The following is a 25,659-nucleotide window of genomic DNA, read 5'->3' as shown; positions in this document are numbered from 1 at the left end:
CAATGGATGAGGAAGACATCTGTCCAGAGGAGGGAGGTACACAATGCTCTAGTAGTCAGTATCTAGAGCGAGGGTGGGGTGATGCAGAGCAGGCAGAGATCACGCCTCAAACAGGGGACAGCGTTTCTTGGCCAGTTGGCAGTCTGCAGCACATGGTTGATTTCATGCTGCAGTGCCTGAGAAACGACCGCCGCATCGCCCACATTCTCAACACGGCTGATTATTGGGTGTCCACCCTCCTAGATCCTCGCTACCGGGACAACTTACAAAGCCTCATAACACCGTTGAACCGGGAGCGTAAAATGCGGGAGTACCAAGACGCACTGGTGCATTCCATCATGTTCTCCATTCCAACCGAGAGCAGTGCTGCTAGTGCTTTACAAAGCAGCTCAGTGCGTCGAGGCAGTGGAGGAAGCTCTGCACAAAGAGGGAGCAGAAGCAGCGCCTCAGCACAAGGCAAGACCAGTATGGCCGAAATGTGGCAAAGTTTTGTGTCCCCGCCGCCACAAATGTCTACACCATCACAGACGGCTCCAGTCAGCAGGAGGCAACGTTTCCGTCAGATGGTGACAGACTACATGTCTTGCCCTCTTAGTGTACTCCCAGACGGCTCTTCTCCCTTCAAGTTTTGGGTCTGTAAGCTGGATACATGGCCAGAGCTTAGTCAGTATGCATTGGAGGTGCTAGCTTGCCCTGCTGCTAGTGTATTATCGGAACGCGTCTTTAGTGCCGCAGGTGGTGTACTAACAGACCGTCGCATGCGACTATTCTCCGATAACGTTGACCGGCTTACTTTTCTCAAAATGAACAAGGCCTGGATCTCTCATGAATTTGCCAGTCCTCTTCCAGAATAAATAATTGGTTGGCAACAGTATCCAGGTCTCCTGTTCTGTTCATGTTTCTACCACCTGAACTGTAATCCCTGAGCTCCAACACCGCCAGTTGGCGCTCGGAAGTGCCGTCTGCACAGTCAACACTTGCTGCCGTGTTATTGGGGTTCAGTAACGTCAGCTGTTCCCCTGCTGTGCGGACGGCAATTTCTCCTGCTCTGTCCACATTCTCACTACTACAGATTTGAAAGTTTCTCCAATTACACCTCTGGCTCCTCTGTTTTCAGTATTATCCCTGAGCTCCAACACCGCCAGTTGGAGCTCGGAAGTGCCGTCTGCACAGTCAACACTTGCTGCGGTGTTATTGGGGTTCAGTAACGTCAGCTGTTCCCCTGCTGTGTTCACGGCAATTTCTCCTGCTCTGTCCACATTCACTGTGCTACTTATTTAAAACTTGCTCCAATTAGGCCTCTGTCTCCACTCTGTTTTTATTATTTACCCTGGGTTCCAGCACAGCCAGCTGGTTCTCGGCAGTGTCTTTGGCACGGGTACTCCCTCCTGCCCAGCCTGGTTCCAGCACGCCAGCTGTTTCCGGGTAGTGTCAACGTCACTTTGCCTCCAATGCGTTGTCCTGTCGTGTTGCGGTCGGGTTAGCCGACTCTATGGTGCCTGCAGTTTAGGTGACTCCTATGTGGGCTGCGGGATCTGGCAATGAAGGCTGGTTCCATAGTGCCAATAGGACAAGCACCCCCTGTAGGACTGTGGGTTTTGGTAACTGCGGCCGGCTCGCGGACTTGAACTTTTTTTTACATGGGTACCTTCTGCTACCCATCCGGGTTCCAGTACCGTCAGCTGGTTCTCGGCAGTGCCTTTGGATTAGGTGCCTCCTTCTCGGTATCCAAGTTCCACCAACGTCTGCTGGTCCTTGGTAGTGCTTTCTGGCACAGGTACCTCCTGCTTAGTAACCGAGTTCCAGTAACATCAGCTGGTCCTCGGTAGTTCCATTGGCTCTTGTACCTTCTGCTACCCATCCGGGTTCCAGTACCGTCAGCTGGTCCTCGGTAGTTCCATTTGCTCTTGTATCTTCTGCTACCCATCCGGGTTCCAGTACCGTCAGCTGGTTCTCGGCAGTGTCTTTGGCACGGGTACTCCCTCCTGCCCAGCCTGGTTCCAGCACGCCAGCTGTTTCCGGGTAGTGTCAACGTCACTTTGCCTCCAATGCGTTGTCCTGTCGTGATGCGGTCGGGTTAGCCGACTCTATGGTGCCTGCAGTTTAGGTGACTCCTATGTGGGCTGCGGGATCTGGCAATGAAGGCTGGTTCCATAGTGCCAATAGGACAAGCACCCCCTGTAGGACTGTGGGTTTTGGTAACTGCGGCCGGCTCGCGGACTTGAACTTTTTTTTACATGGGTACCTTCTGCTACCCATCCGGGTTCCAGTACCGTCAGCTGGTTCTCGGCAGTGCCTTTGGATTAGGTGCCTCCTTCTCGGTATCCAAGTTCCACCAACGTCTGCTGGTCCTTGGTTGTGCTTTCTGGCACAGGTACCTCCTGCTTAGTAACCGAGTTCCAGTAACATCAGCTGGTCTTCGGTAGTTCCATTGGCTCTTGTACCTTCTGCTACCCATCCGGGTTCCAGTACCGTCAGCTGGTCCTCGGTAGTTCCTCAGCCTTCTTGTACTTTCTGCTACATTTCCAAGTTCAAGCTTTTTGAAATGGTTCTTGGTAATCACTCTGGATCTCCCTGACGAGGACCCTGAAGACCAACCCGAAGAAGACGATGACCCCGAAGACGACGACCCTGAAGACGAGGACCCTGAAGACCACCCCGAAGAAGACGAGGACCCTGAAGACCACCCCGAAGAAGACGAGGACCCCGAAGACGAGGACCCAGAAGACCAACCCGAAGAAGACGAGGACCCCGAAGACGAGGACCCGGAAGACGACCACCCTGAAGACCACCCTGAAGAAGACCAAGAAGATGACCCTGAAGAAGTTGACCAAGAGGACAAAGAAGAGAAGACAAGTACCAAGATACAGAAGAACAAGAGACAGAAAACCAAGAAGCAGAAATACAAGAAGCTGCAGAACAAAAAGCGGAAGAACATTAAGCATAAGATTAAAATTCAGAGCAAAAGATAATATCTAAATTATAAGCAGAATATGACTAAGCAGTGTATGGGGGTGAGTCCGTTCCTCCTCGTGGTGCCCCTGGAAAAGACCTGCTGCTGCAGGCCAAACTGAACGCGGACAAATCCTGTTGTGAATCTTTTGTGACGGGCAGAACGAAAGGTGTAATGTCCAACCTTTTATAGATAACAACTACAGGAATGCCTGTCACAAATAAGAATATGATGAAGAAGAAGAATATGAAGAAGATGAAGAAGTAGAATATGAAGAATGTAAAAAAAAGAATAATACGAAGAAGGTGAAGAAGAAGAAGGTGAAGAAGAAGTGGATGAAAAAGATGCTGAGGATGATGAAGGAGAAAGTGTGGGAGAAGTAAAAAAGAAGGTGAAGAGCATGGAAGTAGTGAAACATAAATATCTGACAAAATATAAAAATACTTAACATAGTTAATATTTCCGTAACTCAGAACATCTTAAAAAAATAGTAATTCCTGCTATTCCATTTGATTGGGCTAAACCTCTATGCCTTAATTGTCTCCCCTACCTCCCCCAATACATTCTACATTATTCTTAGTTGTTTTCCTTCATGTAGAATTAACCTACAAGGAAAGAAAGGGTTTATTTTAATTCCGATATTTATGTCCCATTGACTTGCATTGGTTTCCGGTATCGGAATCGGCGATATCCGATACTTTTTCGGTATCGGTCCGATCCAATCCGATCCGATATTTCCCGATATCGGAAGGTATCGCTCAACACTACCTACAACGAAAGAAAGGGTTTATTTTCATTCCGATATTTGTGCCCATTGACTTGCATTGGTTTCCGGTATTGGAATCGGCGATATCCGATACTTTTTGAGTATCGGCCCGATCCAATCCGATCCGATATTTCCTGATATCGGAAGGTATCGCTCAACACTAATCACAATTAATGAGTGAAATGGGTCTATAATTTGTTACTAATTCTAGATCTCCTTTGGGCTTAGGAATTAGGGAAATAGTAGCCTGTAGCATTTCTGGAGGAAATTCTGTTTATAGATGCTTTATTAAAGATCTTAGCTACAGTGCATTGTGAAAGTATTTGGCCCCCTTGAACTTTTCTACCTCTTGCGACATTTCTGGCTTCAAACATAAAGATATAAAATTCTAATTTTTGGGGAAGAATCAACAACTACTGGGACACAATCGTGAAGTGGAACGAAATTTATTGGATATTTTAAACTTTTTTAACAAATTCAAAACTGAAAAGTGGGGCGTGCAATACTATTCGGCCCCTTTACTTTCAGTGCAGCAAACTCACTCCAGAAGTTCAGTGAGTATCTCTGAATGATCCAATGTTGTCCTAAATGACTGGTAATGATAAATAGGTCCTGGGACCTGTATTGTTCAACATCTTTATCAATGATTTAGTGGAAGGAATTGAGGGTAAACTGATTAAATTTGCTGATGACACAAAGCTAGGAGGGATAGCTAATACTAGAGAAGAGAGAGAGAGGATTCAAAAAGACCTAAATAAACTGGAGCAGTGGGCAGCAACCAACAGAATGGTTTTTAACAGGGAAAAATGCAAAGTACTACATCTGGGCAATAAAAATAAAAAAAGCATATACAGAATGGGAGGAATAGAGCTAAGCAACAGTACATGTGAAAAAGACTTAGGTATACTAATAGATCATAGACTGAACATGAGTCAACAGTGTGATGCAGCAGCAAAAAAGGCAAATACAATTCTGGGATGTATTAACAGAAGCATACAGTCTAGATCACGTGAAGTCATTATCGGTCTTTACTCCTCTTTGGTCAGACCTCATCTGGAATACTGTGTACAGTTTTGGGCACCACATTTTAAAAAAGACATAGACAAACTGGAGCAAGTTCAGAGAAGAGCGACCAGAATGGTGACTGGTCTGCAAACCATGTCCTATGAGGAACGGTTGCAGGATTTGAGAATGTTTAGCTTGCAAAAAAGAAGACTGAGAGGAGACTTAATAGCTGTCTACAAATATGTCAAGGGCTGTCACATTGTAGAAGGATCATCTTTATTCTCATTTGCACAAGGAAAGACTAGAAGCAATGGGATGAAACTAAATGGGAGGAGACACAGATTAGATATTAGAAAAAACTTTTTGACAGTTAGGGTGATTAATGAGTGGAACAGGCTGCCACGAGAGGTGGTGAGTTCCCCTTCAATGGACGTCTTCAAACAGAGGCTGGACAGACATCTGTCTGAGATGATTTAGTGAATCCTGCTTTGAGCAGGGGGTTGGACCAGATGACCCAGGAGGTCCCTTCCAACTCTACCATTCTATGATTCTATGAATAGAATCCACCTGCGTGTAATCAGGTCTCCGTATAAATGCACCTGCTCTGTGATAGTCTCAGGGTTCTGTTCCAAGTGCAGAGAGCATCATGAAGACCAAGGAACACACCTAGCAGGTCCGAGATACTGTTGTGGCGAAGTTTAAAGCGGATTTGGATACAAAAAGATTTCCCAAGTTTTAAACATCTCAAGGAGCACTGTGCAAGCGATCATATTGAAATGGAAGGCGTATCAGACCACTGCAAATCTACCAAGACTTGTCCGTCCCTCTAAACTTTCAACTCAAACAAGGAGAAGACTGATCAGAGATGCAGCCAAAAGGCCCATGATGACTCTGGATGAACTGCAGAGATCTACAGCTGAGGTGGGAGAGTCTGTCCATAGGACAACAATCAGTCATACACTGCACAAATCTGGCATTTATGGAAGAGTGGCAAAAAGAAAGCCATTTCTCAAAGACATCCATAAAAAGTCTCATTTGAAGTTTGCCACAAGCCACCTGGGAGACACACCAAACATGTGGAATAAGGTGCTCTGGTCAGATGAAACCAAAATCGAACTTTTTTGCCACAATGCAAAATGTTATGTTTGGCGTAAAAGCAACACAGCTCATCACCCTCAAAACACCATCTCCACTGTCAAACATGGTGGTGGCAGCATCATGGTTTGGGCCTGCTTTTCTTCAGCAGGAACAGGGAAGATGGTTAAAATTGATGGGAAGATGGACGGAGCCAAATACAGGACCATTCTGGAAGAAAACCTGTTGAAGTCTGCAAAAGACCTGAGACTGGGATGGAGATTTATCTTCCAACAAGACAATGATCCCAAACATAAAGCAAAATCTACAATGGAATGGTTCAAAAATAAACGTATCCAGGTGTTAGAATGGCCAAGTCAAAGTCCAGACCTGAATCCAATCGAGAATCTGTGGAAAGAGCTGAAAACTGCTGTTCACAAACGCCCTCCATCCAACCTCAATGAGCTCGAGCTGTTTTGCAAGGAAGAATGGGCAAGAATTTCAGCCTCTCGATGTGCAAAACTGATAGAGACATACCCCAAGCGACTTGCAGCTGTAATCACAGCAAAAGGTGGCGCTACAAAGTATTAACTCAAGGGGGCCGAATAATATTGCACGCCCCACTTTTCAGTTTTTAATTTGTTAAAAAAAGTTTACAATATCCAATAAATTTCGCTACACTTCACAATTGTGCCCCACTTGTTGTTGATTCTTATCAAAAAAATTAGAATTTTATATCTTTATGTTTGAAGCCAGAAATGTGGCAAAAGGTAGAAAAGTTCAAGGGGGTCAAATACTTTCATAATGCACTGTAAATATGGCGTTAATAAAGGAGCAAAGAGTTTGTAGTACTCATTAATATACCCATTTGGTCCAGGGGATTTTTTTGGTTTAAGTGAATTAATTACCTCATGTATCTCCTCTTCTGTGAAACTATTGTTAAGATTAGTCAATTGTGTCTGAGTTACTGAAGGGAGATTAATTTGTGATAAGAATGCACTTATTATTTCTTTGGAAGGTTGGAATGTCTGTGGGTCAAAGTTTAAATTGTATAGATTATCATAGTAATCGGCAAGAGAGTCAACAATGTCTTTTGGATGAATAGCTGTAGAGCCATTTAGTTTTTTCATTTTGTTGATTCTATGTTTGAATCTGGCAGTTTTAACACTTTGTGCCATAATTCTTGTAGGTTTGTTATAAGAAGTGTAAAAATTTGCTTTTATTCTTTTTGTAAAGCTGTCATATTGAGAAAATAATGCATTTCTTAGGTCTAGTCTAATCTTGAGGATTTCCTTATGAATCGTTGAGGATGGGGTAGTGAGATTTTGCTGAATTTTTTCTTTCTCAAAAAGCTTTGACTGAATTTTTTTTTCCCCTATTCTCTTTTTTATTTTTGGGTGAAATTTGTATTAGTATTCCCCTCAGAACTGCCTTATGTGCATTCCATAACATAAATGGGCATATGTTTTCTACGTTATTTTCTTTAAAGTAATTCTCAATGTTGTTTTCAATATATTTTTTATATTTAGGGGAATGTTGGAGAAAAGAATTACCGTATTTTTCGGACTGTAAGACGCACCGGACCATAAGACGCACCTAGGTTTTAGAGGGGGAAAATAAAAAAATAAAAATTTAAGCAAAAAATGTGGTCATGATGCACTTTTAAGGGGGAGGGGGTCTTCTGCTGACACTGGTATAGGGGTAATGTCCCCCAATTCTGACAATATCCCCCATCCTGGTATATATGCCGCCCCCCTTCCTTTTATATGTGGTCCCCATCCCCATCCTGGTGTGCCTGGCATCCCTCCATCCTGGTATGCATGGCACCCCTTATCCTTATCCTGGTATGCATGGCACCTCTCATACCTATCCTGGTATGCATGGCACCCCTCATACCTATCCTGATATTCATGGCACCCATCATCCCTGTCCTGGTATGCATGGCACCCCTCATCCCTATCCTGGTATGCATGGCACCCCTAATCCCTGTCCTGGTATGCATGGCACCCCTAATCCCTATCCTGGTATGCATGGCACCCCTAATCCCTGTCCTGGTATGCATGGCATCCCTCATCTCTGTCCTGGTATGCAGGCACCCCTAATCCCTATCCTGGTATGCATGGCACCCATCGTCCCTATCCTGGTATGCATGACACCCTTCATCCCCGTCCTGGTATGCATGGCACCCCTCATCCCTGTCCTGGTATTCTTGGCACCCCTAATCTCTGTCCTGGTATGCATGGCACCCCTAATCCCTGTCCTGCTATGCATGGCACCCCTAATCCCTGTCCTGGTATGCATGGCACCCCTAATCCCTGTCCTGGTATGCATGGCACCCCTAATCCCTGTCCTAGTATGCATGGTCCCCCTAATCCCCATCAGGCTGCACATTAAAAAAAAAATAAACACTCCTACTCCCCTTTCTTCTCTCTCCTCCAGCGCTGCGTCCTGTCTGCCTGCACTGATCTCTCCATGTGAGTCGCACATTACGTCACTGCCATGCGCGGCTCACAAGGAGAGATCAGCTGCCGGAAGTCACTGCTCCCCACGCCGGGTCTGTGTGCGCGGGGAGCAGTGACTTCACTCTCCTTCATAGCCGGCACAATATGAAGAAGGGAATAAATACCATATAAATACCATAAATAGGTTGTGGGGCCTATTTATATGGTATTTATTCCCTTCTATGTGTCTATTTAGTCATATTAAGTATTTAGTTTAGCACTCTAATTTATATATATCCACTGAGATTTACTTATTTATAATTCTAGCTGCTGCTATACATATTTATTGCACTATTCACTTCAAAACATAGTCTGGATTTGACTTCAATCTGATTCCTATTGATTTATGCCCCACAGTTAATGAATTTGGGTATTTATTATATATTCTTGAGTCTGTTTTCTAATTTATGTGTATTTTTATTTATATTTGTATTTTTTTTTTTTTTAAATCTATTAAATAAATATTTTTAAATAATTTTATGGTTATTCATTGTTTATTGAGTGTGTTTTGTATTTATGATAAATTAATATTCCATTATATATATGGTATAGTATTCTTGGTTAGTTGTGTTAAACAAATTATGTTGACTTTACTATCTTTTATTTCCCTCCAGGTTAAAAATCGTCTCTTAGGACTGTTAAGACCTTTCACATTTAATGTAAGCAGTTTTATGTCCATATTGAAAGAGAATAATATTAAATCACTGATTAATATATTAAAAAGTATGTTAGGATGTTAAAGAGTTATTCTTGAAAGGTTAGATTGTAATAAATTTACTATTAAACTTACTTATACTATATATATTTACCTATCACTTATAGTACACAAATATAGAAGAAATGCAGTAAAATATACGATTGAAGTCTACCTAAATAAAATACATAAACACATAAAAGTTCTCCAGGAGGAAACTTAAGGCCCCGTCACACTTAGCGACGCTGAAACGAATCCGACAACGATATGACCTGTCAGGGATCGTTGCTGCGTCGCTATGTGGTCGTTGGTGAGCTGTCAAACAGGCAGGCTCACCAACGATCAGGGGAGCAGCGCCATCGTGGAAAGAATCTTTCCACGATGACCTGCTCCTGGTTACCAGCCTGCTGAAGCAGGAGCAGGCTGGTAACCATGATTAACAGCGGGTTACTAGGGGCACACGCGCACCTAGTAACCCGTTGTTTATCATGGTTACCACTCTGCCACGGTGAGGGGGAGGTTACCGCTCACTTTAGCAGGCTCGTAACCATGATAAACAACGGGTTACTAGGTGCGCGTGTGCCCCTAGTAACCCGATGTTTATCATGGTTACCAGCCTGATCGCTGCTCCCGCTGGTCACACACAGCGATGTGTGCTGACTAGCGGGACGGCAACGACCAAAAAATGGTCCAGGACACTTTGCAGCGTTCAGCGACCTCACAGCAGGGGCCTGATCGCTGCAAAGTGTCACACATAGCGACATCGTTGGTGAGGTCGCTGTTGCATCACCAAAACCGTGACACAGCAGCGATCTCGCTATGTGAGACGGGGGCTTTACTCTTCAGGAAGTTCCTTCCTAATTGGGAAAAAAAGTTTGTGGGATTAAACTCCCAAGTCACATCTCCAAAAAAAAAAAAAGAAGATATATTTTTAAACCAAAAAGAAAAACAGTTAGAATTCCGTGAAAGGAGACAGTCTTGCGAAGAAAATAAAAAAAAATAAAAAATAAACCTTCAATAAGATGCGTAATGGTAACAACTGGAAACCTAAAGAAGAAAATGTAGATGATCTTTTCCCTCTTAAGTCAGACTGGAGAATAACGACTGGAGGAAGGATGTTCTCTGTCTCCAATTTATAATAAAAAGTTTCTTCCTTCTTCATGCAAAAATATTGGGACTATTTTCCCTTTATAGGAGACCAAAAGTTTTGTAGGGAATCCTCATCTGTAAGTTATCCCCCTTTGGCGCAAATCACTGATGATATCTTTAAAGGACTTTCTGAGTTGAATTGTGTCCTTTGATAAATCCGCAAAAAGTTTAATATGATTATATGGCTCAGGAAACTCTTTTCTTTTAGATAGTTTTACACTTTTTCTTTAGCATTATAAAAGTTAAGGCGAAGAATTGTGTCTTTTGGCACTTCAGAAAAAATTGACGATGGGCGAGGCAAGCGATGGATCCTATCAATTGTTAAGTCAAGTTCTGTAAGGGATGGGATGGACTTGGAAAGAAGGTTTTTAACATAGTCAGGAAGATTGTTCTGAGTAACTTTTTCAGAGATCCCTCTCAGCTTAATGTTATTCCTTCTATTCCTATCTTCGATATCTGCTAGTTTGGTACGAAGGTAGTGAATTTCCTTTTGTGTGTCCTGCTGCTGATTGTCTAAAGTCACATTCCTTTTCTCCACTGCTTCAATTTTTTTGTCACTGCTATCAAGTCTCTGACTTATATATTCCATATTGGTTTGAAGTAGTTGGGCTTGTCTTTCAAATGCTAAAACAAAAGTATTATTTAATGCATTAACGATTTCTCTTATATATTACTCTGATGCATTTCTTTCAGAGGCTTGGATACTATCTATTTTTGTAAATACTTTTAGTCTAACAACTTGGGATAATTTATCTGGCATAAAATGGTCCATTTTGGGACGTATTTTGTCCGGACTGTTAGGCTATGTGCCCACGATGCAGAAATGCTCTGGATTTTTCCTGAGCGTTTCTGCATCTCCCTGGCAGAAAAAAATGCATGCGGATTGTACATGTGGATTGTACATGCGGATTTTACATGTGGATTGTACATGTGGATTTTACATGTGGATTGTACATGCGGATTTTACATGCGTTTTTCCTGCCAGGGACAAGCGGATGTGAAGCGTTCTTCACATGCATTTCCGCATGCGCATTGAAAAGCGCTTTCCAAGCGATTTTAGCATCACTTGGAAAGTGCTTGACAACTTGGTCACACTATATAAATCCATGCAAACGGCATGGATTTATATACTGTGACCGAAAGAATGGTAAAAAATAAAAAAATAAATCTATACTTACCTTCCGATGGCCCCAGCAGTCTTGCTTCGCTCCGTCCTGGCTGCCGGCAGATAATGGTACACTGAAGGACCTGCCGACGTCAGCGTCGCGTGACCTGTCACATGACTATGACGTCAGTGCAGGTCCTCCAGTCTTTCGCGATCTGCCGGCAAGGGAGGACGAGTGCAGCAGGGGCCGTCAGAAGGTAAATATAACATTTATTTTTTCTTTTATTCTTTTTTTTTTTTTTACAGTTTCTATGGTACCCGGGTCTGGATGTGCTTATCTAGTGAAGCTGAATACATGCGTTCTAATGCAAGTCAATGGCGGCGAAAACGCTGCGCTTCCGCAAAATAATTGGTAGTCCAGCGTTTATTTCCGCAATGATAATCCGCAGCGGAAATTTCCGCAGCAAGTGCACAGCACATGCGGATTATCATTGGGGAACATTGCGGGCCTTCTACCATGCGTTTTTTAAGTGGTTCTGCAGCGTTTTTGCCGCTGCAGAAACGCTTAAACGCATCGTGGGCACACAGCCTTAGAGAAAGAAGCATTATTAATGATAGATTAATTATCAGATTCGGACAAAGTAGCTATTCCCTTTATACTCTAAGATTCTGGTTCTTTGCGCTTGTTGTTTGGAGAATTAGTCGCATCCATTTGCATAAAACCAGTTGTATCAAAAGTTGGAAAAGTAAAAATTGGTTGCCTAATGTTGCTGCTAGTTGTATTCTCATTTGCGTCTTTAGCTATTTTTGGATTCTCCGAGATAGTCTTAGATTCTTTAAATTTCTCTCTGATTAGTTGGAATCATTGTTTTGGAAGAATCAGTTTTTTTCTCAGAATTACTTTTATTTTTTCCAGATTTAATTCCTGGAGGACTTATATTTCTGACTATATTATTGGAATTACCTATGACCAATTAGGACGCATATTTCTGAGAGTATTTCTCCCTTTGTGGACGACTCTTGCTCTCATATGTAGGGGGCTTGCTGGTAGATGCAAAATTAGTTTTATCATTAACTATCCATTTTAGGATTTTATAACCTCTGGTTCTTTACCCACTCCAGTCAGGCTGAGTGAGAGCCCGTCAGCTGTAACGGAAGTGGACATGCCTGCTGTTTTTGACAGATCTCAGAGAACAAGCGCATCACATCTTTCTCAATCCACTGTAACATCTCCGCCTGCACCTCACTCACGGTCCAGCAGTTTGTCCGGTTCACCGTACTCTGCTCTCTCTCAGCACTGCAGCCAGCCCTCTGTCCCACAGTTGTGGTCACGTAAAAGATGGTTTCCTCCTACACATGACAAAGCTAAGAGGTTGAACTCTACCATCTCCAAACTGTTGGCCACGGAAATACTGCTTTTCCGCCTGGTAGATACAGACAGTTTCCGAAAGCTGCTGGCCGTCGCACTCCCCCAGTACCAGTTGCCCAGTCGCCATTACTTCTCTAAGAAAGCTGTGCCTGCACTACACCAGCATGCCGCAGACAACATCACCCGTTACTTGACTAAATCTCTGTCTGCCAGGGTGCATTTCACCATAGACACCAGGACGAGTAAGCATAGCCAAGGGCGTTACATCTCGCTGACTGGGCGCTGGGTGACGCTGGTGGCTGTGAGGGCAGACGGGGAAGGGGCTGCTCCGCAAGTCTTGGAATCCCCAAGGCTTGCAGAACAAATCTCTGTATTTCCCACTTCCTCCGCTGCTTCTGCTTCCTCCACTTCCTCTAAGGCCTCCCCCTGCGCACTCAACCTCTGCCTTAATGAAACACACGTTCCAACAGTGCAGAGCGTATCCACACCACCTCTGTACGGCGCAGCCAGGTCTCATTGCAGTCAGGCAGAGATAAAATTAATATGCCTTGGAGATCGCCATCATACAGTTAAGGAGCTGAGTTTGAGCAATGGCTGTCTCCGCTGAACCTTGAGCCAGGGAAGGCCGTGTGCGATAAAGGTGCGAACCTGGTGGCGGCCCTATGCCGAGGCAAGCTCACACACGTGCCTTGCATGCCTCACATCCTCAACCTGGTTTTACACAGATTTCTCCGCTACTATCCTGGCCAGAATGAGCTGCTGCAGAAAGCACGGAAGCTGTGTGCTCACTTACGCCGTTCGCACCCCTCAGGTCATCGACTTGCATCGATACAGAGGTCTTTGTCCATGCCAGTTAACAGGTTGATATACAATGTGCCGACATGGTGAAATTCCACTCTGCACATGTTGCAAAGACTGTGGCAGCAGCAATGAGTCCTGACGCAGTATTTCATGTTGTATAGCGAGAGCCAACAAAGTACGGACGTGGGGCATATCACATTCATGGAGTGGGCACAGATTAAGGACCTGTACACCCTTCTGCACAGTTTTGAAATTGCTACTAAGATGGTTAGCGCTGACGATGCCGTCATCAGCATCACTATTCTGGTCATCTACATGCTGGAGCAGACTTTGAATAGCTTGTGGCAGGAGGTGGTTTTCCCAGAAGAAGAGGAGGATGCAAAAGGTATAACAATGTCTCAAAGATCCAGACTGTCATCACACAGGGGGGTGCCAAGGGTGGATGGATTACTGCTATCGAGGGGGGCTGGTGATACAAGTCAAAATGTTAGTGAAGGTGCAAGAGGCGAGGAAGAGGTGATGGGCGAGTAACAGTCAGGAGATGAAGAGGATAATCATCTCCTCTCTGTTGTTCGTGGTTGGCGGGAGGCGACGGAGGAAACAAGCATCAGTGTTACCCAGCCACCAACACAGCATGGCCTTGGACCTCAATGAAGAGCCCAACATATGAGTGCCACTATCTGCAACAGGATCCCCATATAGTTATGATTCAAAATAGTGCTGACTACTGGGTTGTTCAATCCACGCTATAAGTGTAAATTTTGCCAGATGCTTCCCACCCTGGAAATGGACCCATGAATGCTGGATTATCGAAACACACTTTTACACAACCTTAAGAGAGGTTTTCCCCAAGACAGCAGTGAGGCGTACTGTGTGCATCGCACCTGTAGACTTTCAACCTCCGGCATGTCAATTCAGCAATGCCAAAACAATAGCAGCAGCAGTGTAAGTAGCAGTAGCAATTTCTGTGAATCATTTCACACATTTTTTTCACCAGCTCGGGTACCAGCACAACAGAGTCCAAGTCTGACACTTGGTGAACTACTGGAGAGGATGGTGCAGGAGTATCTAGTGCTCAATATCAATACCATTAGGGAGGGTTTGGACCCTTTTACATTTTGGTCTTCAAAAATGGATGAGTGGCCTGAGCTCGCCTGTCACGCCTTGGAGGTTTTATTATGCCCAACAGCCAGAGTTCTCTCAGAACGTGTCTTCAGAGCTGCTGGTGGTGTCCTGACGGATAAGCGCAGCCAGCTGTCCCATGAAAGTGTAGACCGCCTAACTTTCATCAAGATGAACAAGTCATGGATCTCCAAGGACTTTTGCACCCCAATCACAGACTGTATAGAGTAGGCGATGTTCTAGTTTTTAGTGTGCTGCATTGATCTCGTGTAATTGCAGTCTGTGATATCTTTAGCATGGCTTCTGTGCCTGCTGTTGCTGCTGCAGATGTTAACACTAATTTTTGGAAATGTGAACACTCCTGGTTGGGTCTCCATCTGCTGGGTTGGCTGTAGTGGAAGAGGTGTCGGTCCCCATTATACTATTTCCACTCTACTGAAATTGATGCCACTTTGGTGGTGTCAGCCCCTAATTTAGGGAAATGTAAACACTCCAGATTGGGTCTCCATCTGCTGGGTTGGCTGTAGTGAAAGAGTTGTCGGTCCTATTTATACTATTTCTACTCTGGTGAAATTGATGCAACTTTGGTGGTGTCAGCCCATAATTTTTGGAAATGTGGAGGCTCCTGGTTGGGTCTCCAATCTGCTGTGTTGGCTGTAGTGGAAGAGGTGTCAGTCCCCATTATACTATTTCTACTCTAGTGAAATTGATGCCACTTTGGTGGCGTCTGCCACTCATTTTTTTAAATTTGAAGACGCCTGATTGTGTCTCCATCTGCTGGTTGGCTGTAATGGAAGAGATGTCGGTCCCAATTTTACTATTTCAACTTTACTGAAATTGATGCCACTTTGGTGGTGTCAGACCCTAATTTAGGGAAATGTGAACAGTCCTGATTGGGTCTCCATCTGCTGGGTTGGCTGTAGTGGAAGAGGTGTCGGTCCCCATTATACTATTTCTACTCTACTGAAATTGATGCCACTTCGGTGGTGTCAGGCCTGAATTTAGGGAAATGTGAACACTCCTGGTTGGGTCTCCATCTGCTGGGTTGGCTGTAGTGGGAGAGATGTCGCTCCCCATTATATTTGTAACCTGGTGAAATTGATGCCACTTTGGTGGTGTCAGCCTCTAATTTAGGGAAATGTGAACACTCCTGATTGGGTCTCCATCTGCTGTGCTGGCTGCAGTGAAAGAGGTGTCGATCCTAATTATACCATTTCTACTCTGGTGAAATTGATGCCACTTTGGTGGTGTCAGCCTCTAATTTAGGGAAATGTGAACACTCCTGATTGGGTCTCCATCTGCTGGGTTGGCTGTAGGTCCCCATTATACTAGTTCTACTGTACTGAAATTGATGCCACTTTGGTGGTGTCAGACCCTAATTTAGGGAAATGTGAACAGTCCTGATTGGGTCTCCATCTGCTGGGTTGGCTGTAGTGGAAGAGGTGTCGGTCCCCATTATACTATTTCTACTCTACTGAAATTGATGCCACTTCGGTGGTGTCAGGCCTGAATTTAGGGAAATGTGAACACTCCTGGTTGGGTCTCCATCTGCTGGGTTGGCTGTAGTGGGAGAGATGTCGCTCCCCATTATATTTGTAACCTGGTGAAATTGATGCCACTTTGGTGGTGTCAGCCTCTAATTTAGGGAAATGTGAACACTCCTGGTTGGGTCTCCATCTGCTGTGTTGGCTGTAGTGGAAGAGGTGTCGGTCCTCGTTATACTATTTCTACTCTTCTGCAATTGATGCCACTTTGGTGGTGTCAGCCCCTAATTTAGGGAAATGTGAACACTCCTTATTGGGTCTCCATCTGCTGGGTTGGCTGTAGGTCCCCATTATACTAGTTCTACTCTACTGAAATTGATGCCACTTTGGTGGTGTCAGGCCCTAATTTTTTTAATTTGAAGACTCCTGATTGGGTCTCCATCTGCTGGGTTGGCTGAAGTGTAAGAGGTGTCGGTCCTAATTATAACATTTTTACTCTGGTGAAATTGATGCCACTTTGGTGGTGTCAGCCTTTAATTTTTGGAAATGGGGAAACTTCTGCTTGGGTCTCCTTCATGTGTGTTGCCTTTCGCAGTAGGCCTTCCAGACCGGCAGGCTTCCACTTATTTTCAGTCAACTGCCTTCCTTAAATTTTTGTACCAATACTAATCTATGAAATTCATATTTCTGCCATCTGAGTGTGGCTGAGCATAAAAGCAGGTTGAGCTGTTGCATGTGTTATCAGGGCTCTCAGCACAGCAGGCCTACACCGATTCCTCACCCACCTTGTCTGAATTTGAAGTTCAATTCAAAGCTGTAAATGCTGGCCCAGACCCTGATACCTCATGCATGGCCCATGACTGATTGCTGCTGTGTCATTATAAAATTTGCACTGTGGGTCAATTGAGGCCACTTTCCTGGTGTCTGCGCCTAATTTGATCTGTTTTGGCAGCTTTTGGGCCCGTCTGAAAGTGTTGTGTATGCGTTTGGTTTTGCCTCCCCTTGAATCCAATGGTGTTCAGCTATGTTCGGCGAATATTAGATGAATAAATCGGTGAATATTGCAAAATCGGTGATCGTAACCGGAACCGAATATTGAAGTATTCGCTCATCTTTAATGGAGAGTAGTCATCATGGTGGAGACAGGGGAATGTTGATTGTAGGGAGCTTGGCACATATGGCAGACTTTATGTACCTCGGCCTTTACCGTGACCCTCGTGTTACATTCATCCATTCATCTTGGCCAAAAGAGAGAACTGGGTGTTCACCCTGATAGACAAATGGTACAAGGAGAACCTTGCATTTCTCCTTCCTGAGGTGGAGAGGCCTACTAAAATGGTGCTTTATCAGAAGGCCATTGTGGAAAATATGTTGAAAAAATTCCCATCAGACAATGCTAGTAGCAGGGGGCAAGCTTCCTTGCCCAACCAAGGAGGAAAGGCAAGGGACACACACACACACACACACACACACACACACACACACACACACACACACACACCAGGTACAGATGATGCAGGGGTACACTGTCAAAGGCCTGGGCCAATTTCATGACACCCTACCAGTGTCCATGCCCTGATGACCGGGTATTTATGACAAGGAGGGAAAGGTTTTTAAAGATGATCAAGCAGTACCTGGCTGACAGGCTCACTCTGATAAAAATGAACAAAGCCTGGATTAGCCCTGACTTTTCCACACCACCAGATGACAGCAGCGCATAAAGCATTTTTAATCTTCAATATTTGAATGAGGCCTGCCAGTTGTTGCCTTCTAGAGTCAATGAATGACCCTGCTTATAGTTTTTTCCTTTCTTTGCACTTTATGAGTGTAGAAGTGCCACTACACTTTGTTCACAATATTTGAATGAGGCACTACAATTGGTGCCTTCAAGGGTGTATGGATGACCCTGCTTGTAATTTTGGGCAGGATTTGCACTTAGGGCATAGCCTTTATGAGTCTAGGAGTACCGCGACATCACAATTTGAACAGAATGTGTATGAGGCCCTCCTTTATAATATAATAATTTTATTTCTATAGCGCCAACATACAGTACAGACCAAAAGTTTAAAGATTTTTCTGTATTTTCATGACTGTGAAAATTGTACATTCACACTGAAAGCATCAAAACTATGAATTAACACATGTGGAATTATATACTTAACAAAAAAGTGTGAAACAACTGAAAATATGTCTTATATTCTAGGTTCTTCAAAGTAGCCACCTTTTGCTTTGATGACTGCTTTGCACACTCTTGGCATTCTCTTGATGAGCTTCAAGAGGTAGTCACCGGAAATGGTCTTCCAACAATCTTGAAGAAGTTCCCAGAGATGCTTAGCACTTGTTGGCCCTTTTGCCTTCACTCTGCGGTCCAGCTCACCCCAAACCATATCGATTGGGTTCAGGTCTGGTGACTCTGGAGGCCAGGTCATCTGACGTAGCACCCCATCACTCTCCCTCTTGGTCAAATATCCCTTACACAGCCTGGAGGTGTGTTTGGGGTCATTGTCCTGTTGAAAAATAAATGATGGTCCAACCAAACGCAAACTGGATGGAATAGCATGCCGCTGCAAGATGCTGTGGTAGCCATGCTGGTTCAGTATACCTTCAATTTTGAATAAATCCCCAACAGTGTCACCAGCAAAGCACCCCCACACCATCACACCTCCTCCATGCTTCACGGTGGGAAACAGGCATCTAGAGTCCATCCGTTCACCTTTTCTGCGTCGCAAAAAGACACCGTGGTTGGAACCAAAGATCTCAAATTTGGACTTATCAGACCAAAGCACAGATTTCTACTGGTCTAATGTCCATTCCTTCTGTTCTTTAGCCCAAACAAGTCTCTTCTGCTTGTTGCCTGTTCTTAGCAGTGGTTTCCTAGCAGCTATTTTTACCATGAAGGATTGCTGCACAAAGTCTCCTCTTAACAGTTGTTGAAGAGATGTGTCTGCTGCTAGAACTCTGTGTGGCATTGACCTGGTCTCTAATCTGAGCTGCTGTTAACCTGAGATTTCTGAGGCTGGTGATTCGGATAAACTTATCCTCAGAAGCAGAGGTGACTCTTGGTCTTCCTTTCCTGGGGCGGTCCTCATGTGAGCCAGTTTCTTTGTAGCGCTTGATGGTTTTTGCAACTGCACTTGGGGACACTTTCCAAGTTTTCCCAATTTTTCGCACTGACTGACCTTCACTTCTTAAAGTAATGATGGCCACTCGTTTTTCTTTACTTATAATTTGTATTATGGCAAGAAAAAAGCAGCTAACAGTCTATTCAGAAGGACTTTCAGCTGTGTATCCACCAGACTTCTGCACAACACAACTGATGGTCCCAACCCCATTTATAAGGCAAGAAATCCCACTTATTAAACCTGACAGGGCACACCTGTGAAGTGAAAACCATTTCCGGTGACTACCTCTTGAAGCTCATCAATAGAATGCCAAGAGTGTGCAAAGCAGTCATCAAAGCAAAAGGTGGCTACTTTTGAAGAACCTAGAATATAAGACATATTTTCAGTTGTTTCACACTTTTTTGTTAAGTATATAATTCCACATGTGTTAATTCATAGTTTTAATGCCTTCAGTGTGAATGTACAATTTTCATAGTCATGAAAATACAGAAAAATCTTTAAATGAGAAGGTATGTCCAAACTTTTGGTCTGTACTGTATTTCGCAGCACTTTTAATTGTAGAGGAAAATTGTACAGACAATGAAAGACATTACAGAATAACAATCACATAAATCTACAGATGTCAAGAGGAGTGATGGACCTGCTCGCAAGCTTACTATCTATGAGGAGATAGGGGAGACACGAAAGGTGGACGGTAACAATTGTTTGTATTGTAACTCTTTCGGCTAAAATTTCCCATAGACGAGCAACCAAGAATTAGGAATTGCTCAGTGAGTAACAAGCATCCGAGTATTTCAGTGCTTACTCCTCCCTAAAGAGCTTTCAAGTATCTCATTGATAAATTTCCAAAGTTGAGCGAAGAAAGGATAAAGGAAAGAGTCTTAATTGATTCATATGCTTCTCCAAGATAATGAGTTTCTCTGTTGCGGAGAAAGGAAAAGGCTGCATGGGTAGCATTTGCATTAGTGGTAACTAATTTTTTGGGAAACTCAAAAGCAGATAACTATGAAGCGTTGGTGGAAAGTCTCCTCAAAACCTATAAGGATCTGGGTTGTAACATGTCCTTTAAAGATTAATTTCTTACATTCGCTTCTAGACTTTTTTCCATCAAACTGTGGAGCAGTGAGGGACGAGAATGGTTAGAGATTTCACCCAGATATTGCAGCTATAGAGAAAAGATATCAAGGAAAATGGAATCCATCAATGCTTGCAGATTAGAGTTGGACAATTGTAAGAGTTGATCGGATGCAGAAGTACAAGAGACAAACAAAAGAGTTGTCACTGAATGAGGAGCAAATTTTGTAATGCAATTTCTGTAACTGTTTATAATTTACAATAGTGTTTACACAGATTTTAGTTACTTGAATTGTTGCCAAGTTTCCTCTAAATAAATATCAGAAAAATGGCATAACAAAATATTCTGCATCTTTATATTTGCAAAAGTAATTATGTTTCAAAGTCCTGAAACTTTTATGCATTAATTATATGTAGCAGTACAAGGAAAACTCTCGGATATCATAGAAACAAGAGACAACTAAAAAAATTCATTGTCAGATTTGAATTCACGAGGTCAAAATCATTAAGAAATGGCTCATTTCATAAATGAACCTGACAACTTTTGAAAATATGTAAAAAACAGTGTTACATCTGAAAGATCCTTGAGCTAGTCAGGTGGAAGGTCCTTAAGCTACTCACTCAGGATGTGCAGGTCCCGGTACCTTCCTCTCCTGCTCTACACCAATCGGTTAGAGAAGTGTGGTGCTGGAGGAGAGAGAGAGCAGTTCTCTCAGTGATCAGGAAGGACACTGCCTGATTTTATCCTCTGTCACTGGAAGCTGCCTCCAGTCTATAAGACGCACTCATTTGTTAGCAAGATGTTTTTCTTGCTAATAGTGTGTCTTATAGTCCACAAATTATGGTAAGTTCTGAAGTAATTCCCTTTCTCATTTAATTATATGACTGTCTGGTATATGTTTTTGTACAATTTGTCAATAACATACCCCAATCAACGCTGTTGTCACAGTCCCCACCTCCAGACAAATCGAACATCACAAAGGAGCCAGAGAGAAGCCACAACCAAAGGCTTCCTGTTGATGTTCAATACGTCCGAAGGCGGGGACAGTGAAACCGGCACTGATTTTGCACAGGGCTCAAGTGATGTAACAACCTCATGTGAGCTCCGGGAACGTGAGTCCCGACATCGCTGGAACGGCGCTGGCACGGGATCTAAGTATGAGTGTTTTCATTTCAATGAGGCCAAACATGGTGCAATTTTCAGTTAAAACATTTCCAAAATTCCGAATATGAAAAAGGCTTCTCCAGTGTATGGGTTCTCTGATGTTTATTAAGAGTTGATTTCCAAGTAAAACATTTCCCACATTAAGAACATAAAAAAGGCTTCTCCCCTGTGTGACTGCTCTGGTGACTAAGAGATTATTCCTTCACACAACATACCTCATTATGAACAGGAAAAAGGCTTCTCCCCTGTGTGAGTTCTCTGGTGCCTAACTAAATTTGATTTATCTACAAAACATTTCCCACATTCTGAACATGAAAAAGGCTTCTCCCCTGTGTGAGTTCTTTGATGTTTATTGAGAGTTAATTTCAGGGTAAAACATTTTCCACATACTGAACAGGAAAAAGGCTTCTCCCCTGTGTGGGTTCTTTGGTGCTTATTAAAGCTTGATTTGTGGTTAAAATATTTTCCGCATTCTGAGCAGAAAAAAGGCTTCTCCCCTGTGTGAGTTCTCTGGTGGCTAACTAGATTTGTTTTCCGGGTAAAACATTTTCCACATTCTGAACATGAAAATGGCTTCTCCCCTGTGTGAGTTCTCTGATGCATAACAAAATCTGATTTCTGGTTAAAAAATTTCCCACATTCTGCACATGAAAATGACTTATACCCTGTGTGATTTCTTTGGTGGATAACAAGCTGTGCTTTCCGGTTAAAACATTTCCCACATTCTGAACATGAAAAAGGCTTCTCCCCTGTGTGAGTTCTTTGGTGACTAAAAAGAGATGATTTCTTCACAAAACATTTCCCGCATTCTGAACATGAAAAAGGCTTTTCCCCTGTGTGAGTTCTTTGATGTTTATTGAGAGTTAATTTCAGGGTAAAACATTTTCCACATTCTGAACAGGAAAAAGGCCTCTCCCCTTTGTGAATTCTCTGGTGCCCAACTAAATTTGATTTATCTACAAAACATTTCCCACATTCTGAACATGAAAAAGGCCTCTCCCCTGTGTGAGTTCTCTGGTGGCTAACAAGATGTGCCTTCCGGTTAAAACATTTCCCACATTCTGAACATAAAAAAGGCTTCTCCCCTGTGTGAGTTCTTTGGTGACTAACAAGAGCTGATTTATGGCTAAAACATTTCCCACATTCTGAACATGAAAATGACTTATCCCCTGTGTGATTTCTTTGGTGGATAACAAGATGTGCTTTCCGGTTAAAACATTTCCCACATTCTGAACATGAAAAAGGCTTCTCCCCTGTGTGAGTTCTTTGGTGACTAAGAAGATCTGTTTTCTGGTTAAAACATTCCCCACATTTGGAACAAGAAAATCTATTCTCTGCTGGGTAAAGGTTTTGATATTTAAGAAAAGACTTTTCGAAGGGAAAACTATTTCCATATTCTGAAAGTGAAAATGGCTTCTTTGCTTTAGGAGCAATTTGTTTTTTAATGCTTATTTTGTGACTTTGATTTTCCTTAGTAGTTGGTAATGAATCAGAAGACAGGACCTGTTTCAAAGGATCAGATGACAGATCTTTGCTGTGAAGGGATGATTGTACATTTGGAGTAATGGCATTCACTTCAATTGTATCCTGTGGGATCTCAAGATCATTTGATGTAAAAATTGAAGATGTCAGCTGTCCCTCTGATCTCCTGGTACAGTCATCTGCCAAGAATAAAACCAATTATTATTTATGAATAAAAATATCCTTGAATATTATATTTTTGAAAATTTCTACTTAACGTCTGTGAAATGGCAAGTTATGTCAAATATTGAATTATTCACCAAGACAATGACAGTTCACAGTCTAATAGAAAACCTCATAGGATGAACCAGTGGAGTATGATGTGTAAAACTGTTTGTTCATTCTGCCTCCAAATATGGAATAAAAAGCCACCAAACAATGTTATGTAGGTGAAAATAATACCAATAAAAACTTCTACTCATCTCACAAAAAAACAAGTCCCCACTCAGGTCCATCATCTGTCAATGGAAAACCAGAGGTTTCCACATTATTAGTGGCTCAAAGGCTCTTGAAAAGCAACATGGCTTCCATAAACCAATCCAGCAGGATCCGCTCTCCCAAAGTCAAATCTCCCCCTCACTTCTGAGCCTTGCAGTGCGCCCAAACCACATTTAGCCTCCATGTATTTGGCAATACTATAGTGAGAAGAACCCACTTAATTTACGGTGTGTGTCTCCTGGAGCACAATCTGGGCATAATGTGATGGGTATTAAAGTAGTATATTTGTAATTTTCACTCTCCATCATCCACTGCGTGCTAATTTCCGGAAAGCGACTGTGGAGTCAAAATAGTCACTACTCCTATAGATTATTTCACTGAGGGTTATAATTTCCAAAATGAGTCACTTTATGGGGATTTCTACTGCTCTGGTTTTCTGCCATTTTGTCATATTAGAGCTTCTGCAAATGGTTTGTCCCATCTCATCTGGATTTGCTCTTGGGACATCTGCTTCTGTCACCAGGAGCCGCCTTATTCATCCTGCAGGCGGCGCTGGTGATGGAGGAGACGTCAGAACCAGAAGTTGTAGGTGGCGCAGGCTCTGACCAACCAGGAAGATTAGGGTGCCTGGGACCTGTAGTACCATCCAGTCTGCCAGTATGGGTGTGTGTGCTGTCCAGCTGGAGTAATCTGCTCCCTGCTTCAGCCAACTGGAAAGCACCGCACCCTACTAAAGCTGGAAGCATATTGCCGGAAGCTGCCAGATCCAGCCTTGTTCTCCTCTGGTTCAGTCCTCTGTGCTCAGCTCCCGGCTTGTGTATTTGTTTCCTGTTGTGATCCCGGCCCGTTTACTGACTACTCGTGTGTCTTCTGATTTTGTATTTTCTCTGCTCTCCTGGTTCTGACCCGACTACCTGATTATTCTTCTTCCCATCTCACTCCACAGAACAGCCTGTAAATTTAGATTCTGACATTTTGGAAAGGCAATGGAGACCTTATTTTTAAAGACTACCAGGGAATTGCAGACTCACATAAGTGAGGCAGGCCAATCCCACCACAAATCATACAAATAGAATAAAGAAAACACGTTACATCCCCAAATATCAACATATGTATGAGGGAAGAGCTCCAACACTAAATCAGAGTTGCACTCGTTTATGGTGGATCATTGGAGCTACTATGAGTCCTGACTAGGAGAGTAGAGAAAGTATTAGTGCCCCCATTTCAGGAGAGATTGTGCAGTAATCTGAATTCTTTAGGATTGAAAACATAATGGAATTTATGACGTGGCGTGAATCCATGAAACCAGGGCTGGAGCCAACACATCTCCTGCAGGCGTGAATAAATGTATATTACAGCCATCAACCACGCACAGCTTAGACATACAGTGGGGGAAATAAGTATTTGATCCCTTGCTGTTTTTGTAAGTGTGCCCACTGACAAAGACATGAACAGTCTATAATTTTAAGGGTAGGTTAATTTTAACATTGAGAGATAGAATATCCACCCCCCCCCCCCAAAAAAAAAAAAAAAACAAGAAAATCACATTGTATAAATTAGATAATTTTTTTTTGGCATTTTGCAGTGAGAAATAAGTATTTGATCCCCTACAAACCATTATGAGTTCTGGCTCCTACAGACCAGTTAGATGCTCCTAATCAACTCGTTATCTGCATTAAAGACAGCAGCCGTACATAGTCACCTGTTTAAAAAGACTCCTGTCTACAGACTCAATTAATCAGTCAGACTCTAACCTCTACAACATGGGCAAGACCAAAGAGCTTTCTAAGGATGTCAGGGACTAGATCAAAGACCTGCACAAAGCTGGAAAGGGCTACAAAACCATAAGTAAGACGCTGGGCGAGAAGGAGACAACTGTTGGTGCAATAGTAAGAAAATGGAAGAAATACAAAATGACTGTCAATCAACATCGATCTGGGGCACCATGCAAAATCTCGCCTCGTGGGGTACCTTTGATCATGAGGAAGGTGAGAGATCAGCCTAAAACTACACAGGGGGAACTTGTTAATGATCTCAAGTCAGCTGGGACCACAGTCACCAAGAAAACCATTGGTAACACATTATGCCTTAAAGGTTTAAAATCCTGCCGCGCCCGCAAGGTCCCCCTGCTCAAGAAGGCACATGTGCAGGCCCATCTGAAGTTTGCCAATCAACACCTGGATGATTCTGTGGGTTATTGGGAGAAGGTGCTGTGGTCAGATGAGACAAAAATTGAGCTCTTACAAATTAACTCAACTCGCCGTGTTTGGAGGAAGAAGGATGAGTACAACTCTAAGAACATCGTCCCAACTGTGA

General features: G+C 43.2%; 1 pseudogene; it reads right to left on the bottom strand.

Moving 5' to 3' along the window:
- Positions 1 to 21,471: 21,471 nt before the first annotated feature.
- The window catches only part of LOC141197795 (uncharacterized), an 84,814-nt pseudogene continuing 80,626 nt past the window's right edge, over positions 21,472 to 25,659 (bottom strand).

The sequence above is a fragment of the Phyllobates terribilis genome, unplaced genomic scaffold (genome assembly GCF_046119375.1).
Source record: "Phyllobates terribilis strain yellow unplaced genomic scaffold, ASM4611937v1 Scaffold_88__1_contigs__length_6355796, whole genome shotgun sequence".
NCBI lineage: Eukaryota > Metazoa > Chordata > Amphibia > Anura > Dendrobatidae > Phyllobates > Phyllobates terribilis.
Note: the sequence above shows the minus strand (reverse complement) of the source record. Positions and strands in the feature narration are given on the sequence as shown.